The sequence below is a fragment of the Sapajus apella genome, unplaced genomic scaffold (genome assembly GCF_009761245.1).
Source record: "Sapajus apella isolate SASKATOON/1434 unplaced genomic scaffold, GSC_monkey_1.0 scaffold1, whole genome shotgun sequence".
NCBI classification, from domain to species: domain Eukaryota; kingdom Metazoa; phylum Chordata; class Mammalia; order Primates; family Cebidae; genus Sapajus; species Sapajus apella.
Window position 1 is genome coordinate 26,607,161 of NW_022436941.1, and position 14,955 is coordinate 26,622,115.

Sequence of the window (14,955 nt, forward strand, 5' to 3'; positions counted from 1 at the left end):
TCTTAACATCCCACCTCTTACTGCTATCACCTTGGCAACATCTGAGATTTGGAGGGGCCACTTTTAAATCAGAGCACTACCCATATTCTTGCAAGCCCCTCCCAAGAATTGGAATACTGCCAGAAAATCCCCATGCCTTGACAGAGACATGCTGCCTGCTAACACATTCCCAGATGGTGAACATCTGCCTCATGTGCCAGGAGGCATAGTTGGTGCCCCGTTTCTGTTGGGGCATTAAGGAAGCACAGTTTGGAACCCCCTGTTGGACTATACTTGGACTTTTTCCATATGAAGGAACACATCTAACTACAAACCCTGAGTTCTCCCAACATGGTCCACCCTATTACATTTATTTGGTCATATTAAGTTGTGTCATTACTCTCCAGGGTGTTATGGCTAAGACGCAAAAAAAGTACATTTCTGATGAAGGGCTCTAATTATCCCTGAAACTAGTTGAGGTGGACAAACTCTAAGATGGCCCCAATTATCCCTACCTCCTTCTATTCATACCCTTGTACAATCCCCTCCCCTGGAGTATTGGCAGGACCTGTAACTTGCCTCTAACCAAGAGCATGAGGCAAAGTTGTTAAGAAGTTACTTCCTTGAGTACGTTATATAAGATGGTAATTTCTACCCTGCTACCAGACGTTAACTACTGATTCTCTCTATTGCTAGCCTTGGTGAAGTAAGCTGCCCTATAGAGAAAGCTACATGGCAAATAACTCATGGCAGCCTTCAGACAATTGCCAGCAAGTAGCTGACACCCACTGCCCCACAATCCATGGGGAACTGAATCCTGCCAATGACTACAAGCTAGAAAACAGATCCTTCCCCATTCAGGCATCTGATGATACTCCAAGCTTGGATGACACCTTGAGACTTCTGAGAGGCCTTAGCTAATCTCCACCAAGATTAGTTTAGCACAGCACTAAACTGGTAAGAACATAGGGCAACTGCAAATCTCATAAACTGCTACTGTAAATGTAAAATAAATAAACCACTCTGGAAAACTCTTTGGCAAATTCAAATGTACATCTATCTTATATCTAATAGTTCCACTTCTATATACCCAGAGAAAGTAATAGATATATCCACAAAATGGCTTTTATACAATTGCTGATTGCAGCTTTAACCACAAAAACCCCAAACTGAAAACAATCCAACTGTCAACAGAATTGATAAACAAATGTTCTATTCATTCAATGGCATCTTACTCAACAAGAAGAAGAAACTACTGATACATGTAACAGCATGCATGAATCTCAGAGACATTTTGTTGAGGCCAGGTCATTCAAAATCCCCCTCCCAATAAATACGGTCCTATTATTCCTTTTTTATTGAAGTTCAGGAAAAGGAAAAACTAATCTAATCTGTGAAAGAAGTCAAACGTGTGTTAGAGATTTACTGGAATGGGGCATAAGGGAATTTCTTAGTAATGAAAATATTCTAAATCTTTACAGTGTTGTTGAATATGTGGGCAAAACTTACCAAATTATATAAACTTAAGATCTGTATAATTCACTATGCATAAATTTTGCCTCAATTAAAAAAAGACTAGAGACACTGTGAACAATTTTATAAATATAAATTCAACTCTTTAGACAGAATTAACAATGTCTTCCATTTTATGATAATTTTCAACAAACTAGGAATAACCTAATAAAGTGAAGATAAAGAACTTTTAAACCTACAATAAATATTTTTAAGTGAATTGTAGAAGTCTTTTCCTTTGAGCTTTTTTCTTATCATTACACATGAAATAAGAAGGTCTACTAAAACCAGTTCTATGTGACACTGTCCTGGAGAGGCTATCAAAAAAAGAAATAATGATAGAAAATGGAGATATAGAGCCACCATTATTTTTAGATAACATAAGATACAAATTAATCTGGAGCAAGGACATTAGATATCCTATCTACTAAAGTTAAAAAATAAAGCTTCAAAATAATACCATTTCTAAAAGATTTGATCAAACACCTTATAGTATATCCATTGAAAGTAATTCAACCAAGAACACTGCAAAACATTGCCAAGAGAAGCTGAAGATATATACAAGTGAGGGTTTATATTATGGTATACCTGAGAACTGGAAAACTCAATGTCATAAAGTTGTCAACTGACTCCAAAGTGTATATATATATATATGTGTATATATATATATATATATATGAAGCCTGTGTTCTCCAGGATTCACCTGAGTTCTTTATCTTCACCTGGTACCATATATATATGCACACACATATATATGTGTATGTGTGTGTGTGTGTGTGTGTGTGTATACACATATATATGTGTATATGTTTGTACATATGTGTACATATATACACACACATATATGTGTGTGTATATATATGTGTGTATGTATGTATAAAATTAATGCAATTCCAATAAACATTCCAGCTGTTTGTTTATGGTGAAATTGATGGGCTCATTGTAAAATGCAAATGATGGCTGTGTGAAGTGGTGCATGCCTATAATGCCAACATTTTGCAAGGCCCAGATGGGAAGATCACTTCAGCCCAGGATTTCAAGAACAGCCTGGCAACACAGACCTCTGTCTCTACAAAAACTTAAAAATTAAAATTAGCCAGACATAGTGGCACATGCCTGTAGTCCCAGCTATTCAAGAGGCTGAGGTGCAAGGATCACTTGAGCCTACGAGGTTGAGGCTGCAGTGAGCCATGATTGTGCCATTGCACTCCAGCCTGCATCATGGAGTAAAACCCTATCTCAAAAAGAATGCAAATTATAACACAAAGAGTAGACACTAGGAAATACAATCTTAAGGGAGAACAAACTTAGAGGAGTTACACTATTAGATACCAAGCTTATTGTAAAAATATAGTAACAAAAGCACTATGGTACTGGCATAAGCAGAGACAAATAGACTGCCGGAACATAATAGAAGTAGCCTCAAACATGTATGGTTACCTACTTTATAACAAAGATCCTACTACAGTGCAGTGAGAAATAATAGTGTTCTCAATAAATGGTGGTGATTAACTGGATAATCATATGGGAGGAAAAATTTTTTAAACACCTTGACCCTTAGACTTCATGCATAAAAATAAGTTCCAGATGGATTGGCTTAATGTGACTTAAAGACTGAAATGTGAAAGGTAAAATTATAAAGCTTGTAAAAGATTACATAGGAGAATATCTTCATGACCTTGTAACTACCAAAGATTTCTTAAACAAGACGGAAATAGCACCAATCATAAACAAAAAGGTTGATAACTTGGACCTCATTAAAAAGTAAAACTTCTGTTCATAAAAAGTTATTAAGATGTTAAGAAGTCAAACCACTGAGTGCCAGAGGTTTCCAATACATATAGCTGATAGAAGACTCACAGAATATATGAAGTTATTATTCAAATTAATAAGAAAAAGGAGACAATCTAATTTTTAAATGAGTAAAAGTATACAGCAGGCATTTCACACACACACACAATCCTGAGGCTTCAGTGAGCCAGGACTGTGGCACTGCACTCCAGCCTGGGTAATGGAGTGAGATCCCATCTCAAAAAGAAGGCAAATTATAACACAAAGAGTGGACACTAAGAAATACAATTTTAAAACAGAACAAATTTGGAGGAGTTACGCTATCATATACCAAGATTTTTGTAAAACTATAGTAACAACAACAACAAAAAAAAACAAACAACCTGGAAAGATCCTCAATGTCATTAGTCACCAGGAATATCCAAATTAGGGCAACAATAAAACATGATATCCATCTACCAAAATAGCTTTAAAATAAAAAAACAAGAATAACAATTCCAAGAATTCGTGAGAATACAGAGGAACTATAGCTCTTATATACTGTTGTGATTTTAAATTAATACAACCACTTTGGAATTAATATAACTACTTCGGAAAACTCTTGGCAATATATACTAAAGCTGTATATGCATAAATCCTATACACCAGCAATTCCACTCCTAGATATATACACCATAGCAATGAATACAAATATATAACAAAAAATTATACAAGAATGTCTATTATAGAATGCTTCATAATAGACAAAAACTGAAAACAGCCCATTCACAAACAATAGAATGGGTAAAGTATAAAATTCAAACAAAGGAATATGGCAGAAAATTAAGTAAAAAAAAAAAAATATATATATATATATATATATCAGCTGAAAAAGATTAACAAGTAGACTGTTAATGGTAGAAACAAGAAGTGTGGTACATAAATGTTCCTTCAAAATGTTTTCAGTTTACCAAAATATTTAAAATGATTCATTAGTAAAATGTTTGGAGAAAAGGTTATGACTAATAGCATGTTTGTTACTGCTAGTAATATGAGGAATTCAAAAGAAAAACATAAGGGGAATACACTATTACTATAACAAATTAGAAAACTATGTGATAATCTTTTTTAACAGAAATAATATGAAATATCTGAGAATAACCATAACAAGAAATGATAATATGGATCAAAATTACAAATTCTGCTTTTAACCAACCCAGACAAACAAACTAAGTATATATTATTGCCAGATAAAAATGGCTGAAGACTGAGGACTTACCACAGCCCAGCATTAGACATTCATGAACTTTCCTCAGGACTAACTTTTAATTCCTGAAAATTTCATGAACCTAATAAAAGAAGAAAGCAAACATAATCATCCATTAGCGACAAATTACCCTGGTATTTTGGCATCAAAATAATGTGAAATATATTTGATTTTTCAAAATAAAATTATAATATAATTTGATTATGTGAATGCAGTATTGCATGCACATTGTTATAAATGGAAGCAAAGCACATTTTAATGATTTTAGGACTCCCTTAAGATTGGCTCATGTCAATTTATCATTTTATCAATTCAATTTTGTTTGACTTACAGATGACTTGTATTGACTGCTAACAGGAAGAAAACCAGAAGCAAATGAGACTAGCAAACAGGATGCTATCAAAGAAGCTGTCATGCTTTTGCTTTTGGCTTTTTTCGAATGTCTTTGCATTTAGCTTCTGCATATGAAGAAACCCTCAAATGAAGCTCAAACATCTTCCTACAATCACTGTTTATGTTTCAGTTATTTACATTAATGTGGATCTCAGCAACCAAAACACCTCTGAAAAGATGAACTGTGTGCAAGGCAACAAACAGGCTCTGCAGGGTGTGCAGAGATGACCAGGATTAGTTGCTGCCATCTGAGAACTGCCAAGCTCAAGTCTAGGGTGAGGATTTATCAGAGAATATACTGTAACAGCATTTTTGACAGAAAAATTCCCGGGGCATATAATTGTACTTGTGATGAATGAATCTGTTGCAATTTAACAAGTTCATTAATGAATCAAAAGAGAAGACAGAGTGGGTGACACACTGGGCAAGTCACTTAACCTCTTGTGGCCTTCAGCTTTTCTTAGTGCCTCTTTGCTCCTGCATGCAACTATTTCTACTCCCTAAGCACAATCCTCTCTCTTTATCTTTAAGAGCTTGCAATGAACCCTGGCTAAACATTCTTCCTCCATCTCTCTTCCCCTCCTCTCCTCTTGCCAGCCTGCCTTTTTCATTCAGATCTCAGCAAAAATATAATCTTTTATTCTCAGAAAATGTGACTCTATCTCTTCGTTCTGAGGTGGGTGGCCCCCTCACGCACTTCCACAGCATCCAGTCATGTTGCCTTTATCACTCTTGTATATTTGCCAATTTGCATGTATTTTTTTCTTCTCTATAATGAGAAGTGTCTATAGGTCTGAAGTTTGTCTTGTTCACTGTTTTATATCCAGGAATCAGGATGTTCCAAACAAACATGCTACACTTGGTGCATCCAAAACCATAGATGGGATCCTTCTAAAATAGACACCCTAACATCACAATTAAAAGAACTAGAGAAACAAAAGCAAACAAATTCAAAAGAAAGCAGAAGACAAGAAATAACAAAGATCTGAGAACGACTGAAGGAAGTAGAGACACCAAAAACTCTTCAAAAAAATCAATGAATCCAGGAGCTGCTTTTTTTGAAAAGATTAACAAAATAGACTGCTACCCAGACTAATAAAGAGAAAAAGAGAGAAGAATCAGATAGACACAATAAAAAATGATAAAGGGCATATAAGTACTGATCCCACAGAAATACAGACTACCATCAGAGAATACTATACATACCTCTATGCAAATAAACTAGAAAATTTAGAAGAAATGGATAAATCCCTAGACACATACACACTTCCAAGACTAAACCAGGAAGAAGTCAAATCCTTGAATAGACCAATAACAAGTTCTGAAACTGAGGCAGTAATTAATACACTACCAACCAAGAAAAGCCCAGGATCAGATGAATTCACAGCCAAATTCTACAAGACATAAAAGGAGGAGCTCATAGCATTCCTTCTAAACCTATTTCAAGCAACAGAAAAAGATGGACTCCCCTAACGCATTTTATGAGGCTGGCATCATCCTGATACCAAAACCTGGCAGAGACACAACAAAAGAAGAACATTTCAGGCCAATATCCCTGATGAACATCGATACAAAAATCCTCAATAAAATAATGGCAAACTGAATGCAGCAACACAACAAAAAGCTTATCTACCACAATCAAGTTGGCTTCATCCCTGGGATGTAATGCTGGTCCAACACACACAAATCAATAAATGTAATCCGTCACATAAACAGAACCAATGACAAAAACTCCATGATTATCTCAATAGATGCAGAAAATGACTTCAATAAAATTCAACACCCCTTCATGCTAAAAACTCTCAATAAACTAGGTATTGATGAAATGTATCTCAAAATAATAAGAGCTATTTATGACACACCCAGGCCAATATCACCGAATGGGCAAAAACTGCAAGTATTCACTTTGAAAACTTGCACAAGGAAAGGATGCCCTCTCTAACCACTCCTATTCAACACAGTATTGGAATTCTGGCCAGGGCAATCAGGCAAGAAAAGAAATAAAGGATATTCAAATAGGAAGAGAGGAAGTCAGATTACCTCTGTTTGCTGATGACACGCTTGTATAGTTAGAAAACCTCATCCTCTCAGCCCAAAATCTCCTTAAGATGATAAGCAACTTCAGCAAAGTCTCAGGATACAAAATCAATGTGCAAAAATCATAAGCATTCCTATACCAATAATAGACAAATAGAGAGCTGAATCATGAGTGAATTCCCATTCACAATTGCAACAAAGAGAATAAAATACCTATTAATACAACTTACAAGGGACATAAAGGACCTCTTCTAGAAGAACTACAAACCACTGCTCAAGAAAATAAGAGAGGACACAAACAAAAGGAAAAACATTCCATACTCATGGAGAGGAAGAATTAATATTGTAACAATGGCCAAACTGCCCAAAGCAATTTACAGATTGAATGCTATTCCCATCAAGTTACCATTTATTTTCTTCACTAAATTAGAAAAATCTACTTTAAATTTCATATGGAACCAAAAAGGGGTCTGAATAGCAAAGACAATACCAAGCAAAAAGAACAAGGCCGGAGGCATCACACTACCTGACTTCAAACTATACTACAAGGCTACAGTAACCAAAATACCTTGGTACAGGTACCAAAACAGATATATAGAACAATGGAACAGAACAGAGGCCTCAGAAATAACCACACATCTACAACTCTTTGATCTTTGACAATCCTGACAAAAACAAGCAATGGGGAAAGGATTCCCTATTTAATAAATGGTGTTGGGAAAACTCACCAGCCATATGTTGAAAACTGAAACTGGACACTTCCTTACACCTTATACAAAAATTAACTCAAGATGGGTTAAAGATTTAAACATAAGACCTAAAACCATAAAAACCCTAGAAGAAAACCTAGGCAATACCATTCAGGACACAGGCATAAGCAAAGACTTCATGACTAAAACACCAAAAGCAATGGCAGCAAAAGCCAAAATGAACAAATGAGATGTAATTAAACTTAAGAGCTTCTGCACAGCAAAAGAAACTATCATCAGAATGAACAGGCAACCTACATAATAGGAGAAAATTTTTTCAATCTATCCATCTGACAAAGGGCTAATACCCAGAATGTACAAATAACTTAAACAAATCAACAAGAAAAAAAACATACAACCCCATCAAAAAATGGGTGAAAGATATGAACAGACACCTTTCAAAAGAAGACATTTATGAGGCCAATAAACATATGAAAAAAAAGCTCATCCCAGCTATTAAAACACTGTATTAAATAATTTAAAAAAAAAAAAAAAGCTCAACATCACCGGTCATTAGAGAAATGCAAGTCAAAACCACAACGAGATACCATCTCACACCAGTTAGAATGACGATCATTAAAAAGTCAGGAAACAACAGATGTTGGAGACGATGAGAAATAGGAACACTTTTATACTGTTGATGGGAGTGTAAATTAGTTTAACCATCGTGGACAACAGTGTGGCAATTCCTCAAGGATCTAGAACTAGAAATACCATTTGACCCAGCAATCCCATTACTGTGTATATACTCAAAGGATAATAAATCATTCTACTATAAACACATATGCATGCATATGTTTATTGCAGCACTGTTAACAATAGCAAAGGCTTGGAACCAACCCAAATGCCCATCAGTGATAGACTGGATAAAGAAAATATGGTACATATACACCATGGAATACTATGCAGCCATAAAAAAGGTTGAGTTCGAAAAAGGGATCCAAGGTGGCCAAATAAGAACAGCTCTGGATTGCAGTTCCCAGCAAGAACAACTCAGAGGGTGAGTGATCATTACGTTTCCAGATGACTTATTACTTCCCACAGATGAGGAGATTCCTGGGCTGAAAAGCACCATGAGTTTCTAGCATTGCTGTTTCAGCCGGTGCAGCGGGTCTACACAAAAACTCACACAAATCTGGATGGCTATTTCAACTGGCACCTGGAATGCCTGGGAGACAGAGCCATCCATTTAACTGAAAAAAAAGGGGGCTGAAACAGGGAGCCAGTTGATCTGGTTTGGTGGGTCCCACCCCCACAAAGACTAGCAATCTGAAATGCTCTGGATTGAGAGTTTCACAGCAAGTGCAGCTGGACCCAGGATGGTCCAGCTCTGTTGGGGGGGGAAGGGCATCCAGCATTACCAAGGCAGTCTGCCACTATTGAGGCAGTCTGCCCTTACTGAGGCGGTCCACCATTAGTGAAGCAATCCACCATTACTAAGGCAGTCCACCATTACAGAGTCAGTCTGCCATCTCTGAGGCAGACCACCACTACCGAGGCAGTTCTAACTATACCTCTATAAACAAAACTGCAAGGAAGTTCATACACCAGCTGGGCAGAGTCCACAGCAGCTCAGCAATGCCTCTGCTGGCAGACTGTGACTAGGCTACCTCCTTGCTGAACAAGACAGCTCTGAAAAAAGGCAGCAGCATGTCAGGAACTTATAAATAAACCCCACCTTCCCAGGACAGAGCACTTGGGAAAAAATGCGGTTATGAGTTTCGCTGCAAAAGACTTACATGTACCTGCCCAGCGGCCGTGAACGGAACAATGGAGCTCACAACTCAGCACTTGAGCTCCTATAAGTGACAGACTCTCTCCTCAAGCAGCTCACCGACCCCCATATATCCAAACAGACACCTCATAAAGGGGAGCTGAGGCTGACATCTGGTGGGTATCCTTCTGGGACAAAGATAACAGAAGAAGAAATTGGCAGCAACCATTACTGTTCTGCAGCTGCTGCAGGTGATCCCCAGGCAAGCAGGATCTGTAGTGGACCTCCAGCAGTCCTACAGCAAAGGGGACTGACTGTTAGAAGGAAAACTGAAAAACAGAAGGAAATAACTTAATCATCAAAAAAAAATAATGTCCACTCAGAGACCCCATCTGAAAGTCACGAACTACAAAGACCACAGGTAGCTAAATCCACAAACATGGGAAGAAATCAGCACAAAAGGATGAAAATACCCAAAACCAGAACACCTCTACTTCTCCAAGGGATCACAGCTCCTCATCAGCAAGAGAACAAAGCTAGATGGAGAATGAGTAAGATGAATTGACAGAAACAGGATTCAGAAGGTGGGTATTAACAAACTTCTCTGAGCTAAACGTGTTCTCACCCAATGCAAAGAAACTAAGAACCTTGAAAAAAGGGTTGACGAAATACTAATGAGAATGAACAGCTTAGAAAAGAATATAAATGACGTAATTGAGCTGAAAAACACAACACGAGAACTTGGTGAAGCATACACAACTTTGAAAAGCTGAATCAACCAAGCAGAAGAAAGGATATCAGAAATTGAAGATCAACTCAATGAAATAAAATGAGAAGGTGAGATTAGAGAAAAAAGAGTGAAAATAAATGAACAAAGCCTCCAAGAAATATGGGATTATGAGAAAGACCTAATCTACTTTTGATAGGTCTATTTGAATGTGACGGAGAGAATGAATCCAAGCTGGAAAACACTCTTCAGGATATTATCCCAGAGAACTTCCCAAACCTAGGAAGGTAAGCCAACATTCAAGTCCAGGAAATACAGAGAACACCACAAAAATATTCCTCAAGAAGAGCAACCTCAAGGCACATAATTGTCAGATTCACCAGGGTTGAAATGAAGGAAAAAATGCTAAGGGCAGCCGGAGAGAAAGGCTGGGTTACCCACAAAGGAAAGCCCATCAAACACACAGCAGCTCTCGTGGCAGAAACCCACAAGCCAGAAGAGAGTGGGGGCCAATATTCAACATCCTTAAAGAAAAGAACTTTCAACCTAGAATTTCATATCCAGCCAAACTCAGCTTCGTAAGTGAAGGAGAAATAAAATCCTTTATGAAAAAGTAATTACTGAGAGATTTTGTCACCACCACATCTGCCTTACAAGAGCTCCTGAAAGAAGCACTAAACATAGAAAAGAACAACCAGTACCAGCCACTCAAAAAATGTACCAAATGGTAAAGACCATCAACACAATGAAGAAACTGCATCAACTAACAGGCAAAACAACCAGCTAGCATCAAAACAGCAGGATCAAAGTCACACATAACAATATTAACCTTAAATGTAAATGGGCTAAATGCCCCAATCAAAAGACACAGACTGGCAAATTGGATAAAAAGTCAAAATCCACTGGTGTGCTATATCCAGGAAACCCATCTCACATGCAAGGATACACATAGGTTCAAAATAAAGGGATGGAGGAAGATTTACCAAGCACATGGAGAGAGGGAGAAAAAAAGCAGGTGTTGCAATCCTAGTCTCTGATAAAATAGACTTTAAACCAACAAAGATCAAAAGAGACAAAGAAGGGCATTACATAATGGTAAAAGGATCAATGCAACAAGAAGTCACCCAATACAGGAGCACCCAGATACATAGAGCAAATTCTTAACGACATATAAAGGGACTTAGACTCCCACACAACAATATTGGGAGACTTTAACATTCCACTGTCAATATTAAACAGATCAAAGAGACAGAAAATTAACAAAGATATCCAGGACTTGAACTCAGATCTGGACCAAGCAAACCTAATAGACAGCTACAGAACTCTCCACCCCAAATCCACAGAATATACATTCTTCTCAGCACCACATCACACCTACTCTAAAACTTACCACATAATTGGAAGTAAATCACTCCTCAGCAAATGCAAAAGAACAGAAATCATAACGGTCTCTCAGACAACAGTGCAATCAAATTAGAACTCAGGATTAAGAAACTCACTCAGAACCACACAACTTCATGGAAACTGAACAACTGGCCCTTGAATGTTGACTGGATAAACAATGAAATGAAGGCAGAAATAAAGATGTTCTCTGAAACCAATGAGAATGAAGACACAATGTACCAGACTCTGGGACACATTTAAAGCAGTGTCTAGAGGAAATTTTATAGCAATAAATGCCCACATGAGAAGCAAGGAAAGATCTAAAATTGACACCTTATCATCAAAATTGAAAGAGCTAGAGGAGGAAGATCAAAAAAGTCAACAGCTAGGAGAAGACAACAAATAACTAAGATCACAGCAGAACTGAAGGAGATGGAGACACAAAAAAACCCTTCAAAAAATCAACAAATCCAGGAGCTGGTTTTTTGAAAAGATCAACAAAATAGACCTCTAGCCAGATTAATAAAAAAGAAAGAGAGAATAATCAAATAGATGCAATAAAAAATGATAAAGGGGATATTACCACAGATTCCACAGAAATTCAAACTATCAGAGATTATTACAAACAACTCTATGCACATAAACCAGTAAACCTGGAAGAAATGGATAAATTCCTGGACACTTGCACCCTCCCAAGACTAAACCAGGAAGACCTGAATACACCAATAACAAGGCCTCAAGTTGAGGCAGCATTAACAGCCTACCAACCAGAGAAAGCCCAGGTCCAGATGGGTTCACAGCTGAATTCTACAAGACATACAAAGAGGAGCTGGTACCACTCCTTCTGAAACTATTCCAAACAATCCCAAAACAGGGAATACTTCCCAAATCATTTTAAGAAACCAACATCATCCTGCTAACAAAACTTGACAGAGACTAAACAAGAAAAGAAAATTTCAGGCCAATATCCATGATGAACACAGATACAACAATCTTCAGTAAAATAATGACAAATAGATGCAATAGCATGTCAAAAAGCTTATCCATCACAATCAAGTAGGCTTCATCCCATGGATGCAAGGCTGCTTCAACATTTCCAAGTCTATAAACGTCATCCACCACATAAACAGAACTAAAGACAAAAACCACATGATTATTTCAATAGACACTGAGAAGGCCTTTGACAAATTCAACAATGCTTTATGCTAAAAAACTCTCAATAAACTAGGTATTGATGGAACTTATCTCAAAATAATAAAAGCTATTCATGACAAATCCAAAGCCAACATCCTACTGAAAGAGCAAAAACTAGAGGCATTCCCTTTAAAATCTGACACTAGACAAGGATGCCCTCTCTCACCATTCCTATTCAATATAGTATTAGAAGTTCTAGCCAGAGCAATAAGGCAAGAAAAATAAATAAAGGGTATTCAATTAGGAGAGGAAGAAGCCTAATTGTCTCTATTTGCAGACAACATGATTGTATATTTAGAAAACCCTATTGCCTCAGCCCAAAATCTCTTTAAACAGATAAGCAACTTCTGCAAAGTCTCAGGATACAAAATCAATGTGCAGAAATCACAAGCATTCCTATACACCAATAACAGGCTTAAAGAGAGCCAAATCAAGAAAGAACTGCCATTCACAATTGCTACAAAAAGAATAAAATACCAAGAAATACAACTAACAATGTATGTAAAGGACCTCTTTAAGGACAACTACAAACCACTGTTCAACGAAATAAGAGAGGACACAAACAGATGGAAAAACATTCCATACTCATGCTTAGGAAGAATCAATATCATGAAAATGGATATACTGCCCAAAGTAATTTATACATTCAATATTATCCCCATCAAACTATCTATGGCCCTTTTCACAGAACTGGGAAAAACAATCTTAAACTTCATATGAAACCAAAAGAGAACTTGCATAGCCAAGACAATCCAAAGCAAAAAGAACAAAGCTGGAGACACCACGCTACCTTACTTCAAACTATACTACAAGGCTACAGTAATCAAAACAGCATGGTACTGGTACCAAAACGGAGATATAAACCAAAGGAATAGAACAGAGACCTCAGAGGCAATGCCACACATCTACAAACATCTGATCTTTAAGAAACTGGACAAAAACAAGTAATGGGGAAAGGATTCCCTGTTTAATAAATCGTGTTGGTAAAACTGGCTAGCCATGTACAGAAAGCAGAAACTGGACCCCTTTCTCAAACCTTACACTAAAATTAACTCTGGAGGGATTAAAGACTTAAACATAAGACCTAACATCATAAAAATCCTGGAAGAAAACCTAGGCAAAACCATTCAGGACATAGGCATAGGAAAGGACTTCATGACCAAAACACCAAAAGCATTGGCAATAAAAGCCAAAATAGACAAATGGGATCTAATTAAACTCCAGATCTTCTGCACAGCAAAATAAACAACCATTAGAGTGAACTGGCAACCAACAGAATGGGAAAAAATGTTTGCAATCTACCCATCTGACAAAGGGCTAATATCCAGAATCTACAAAGAACTAAAACAGATTTACAAGAAACAGACAAACCCATTCAAAAGTGGGGGAAAGACATGAACAGACACTTTCAAAAGAAGATATATATGAGGCCAACAAACGTATGAAAAAACGCTCATCATCACTGGTAATTAGAGAAATGCAAATCAAAACCACATTGAGATACCATCTCATGCCAGTTAGAATGGTGATCATTAAAAAATCTGGAGACAACAGATGCTGGAGAGGATGTGGAGAAATAGGAACGCTTCTACACTGTTGGTGGGAGGATAAATTAGTTCCACCATTGTGGAAGACAGTGTGGCAATTCCTCAAAGATCCAGAAATAGAAATTCCATTTGACCCAGCAATTCCATTACTGGGTATATATCCAAAGGATTACAAATCATTCTATCATAAAGACACATGTACACATATGTTCATTGCAGCACTGTTTACAATAGCAAAGACCTAGAACTAACCCAAATGCCCATTGATGATAGACTGGATAAGAAAAATGTGGCACATAGACAACATGGAATACTATGCAGCCATAAAAAACGGTGAATTTGTGTCCTTTTTGGGACATGGATGAATCGGGAAGCCATCATTCTCAGCAAACTGACACAAGAACAGAAAATCAAACACCACATGTTCTCACTCATAGACGGGTGTTGAACAATGAGAACACAGGGACACAGGGTGGGGAGCATCACACACTGGGGTCTGTTGGGGGGGAACTAGGGGAGGGACAGGGGGTAGGGAGGTTGGGGAGGGATAACATGGGGAGAAATGCCAGATATAGGTGACGTGGGGGATGGAGTCAGCAAACCACATTGACATGTATGTACCTACGCAACAAACCTACATGTTCTGCACATGTATCCAAGTACCTAAAGTGCAAAAAAAAAAA

The 14,955-nt window shown here is 37.4% G+C and overlaps 1 long non-coding RNA gene across 1 annotated transcript in view; it reads right to left on the reverse strand.

Annotated features, from left to right (window-relative positions):
* Window positions 1-14,955, reverse strand: part of LOC116548910 — a 167,994-nt gene that overhangs the window by 105,836 nt on the left and 47,203 nt on the right. The window contains exon 2 of the long non-coding RNA XR_004267616.1: window positions 4,541-4,610. This is a non-coding gene — a long non-coding RNA (uncharacterized LOC116548910). The remainder of the gene's footprint in view (window positions 1-4,540; window positions 4,611-14,955) is intronic.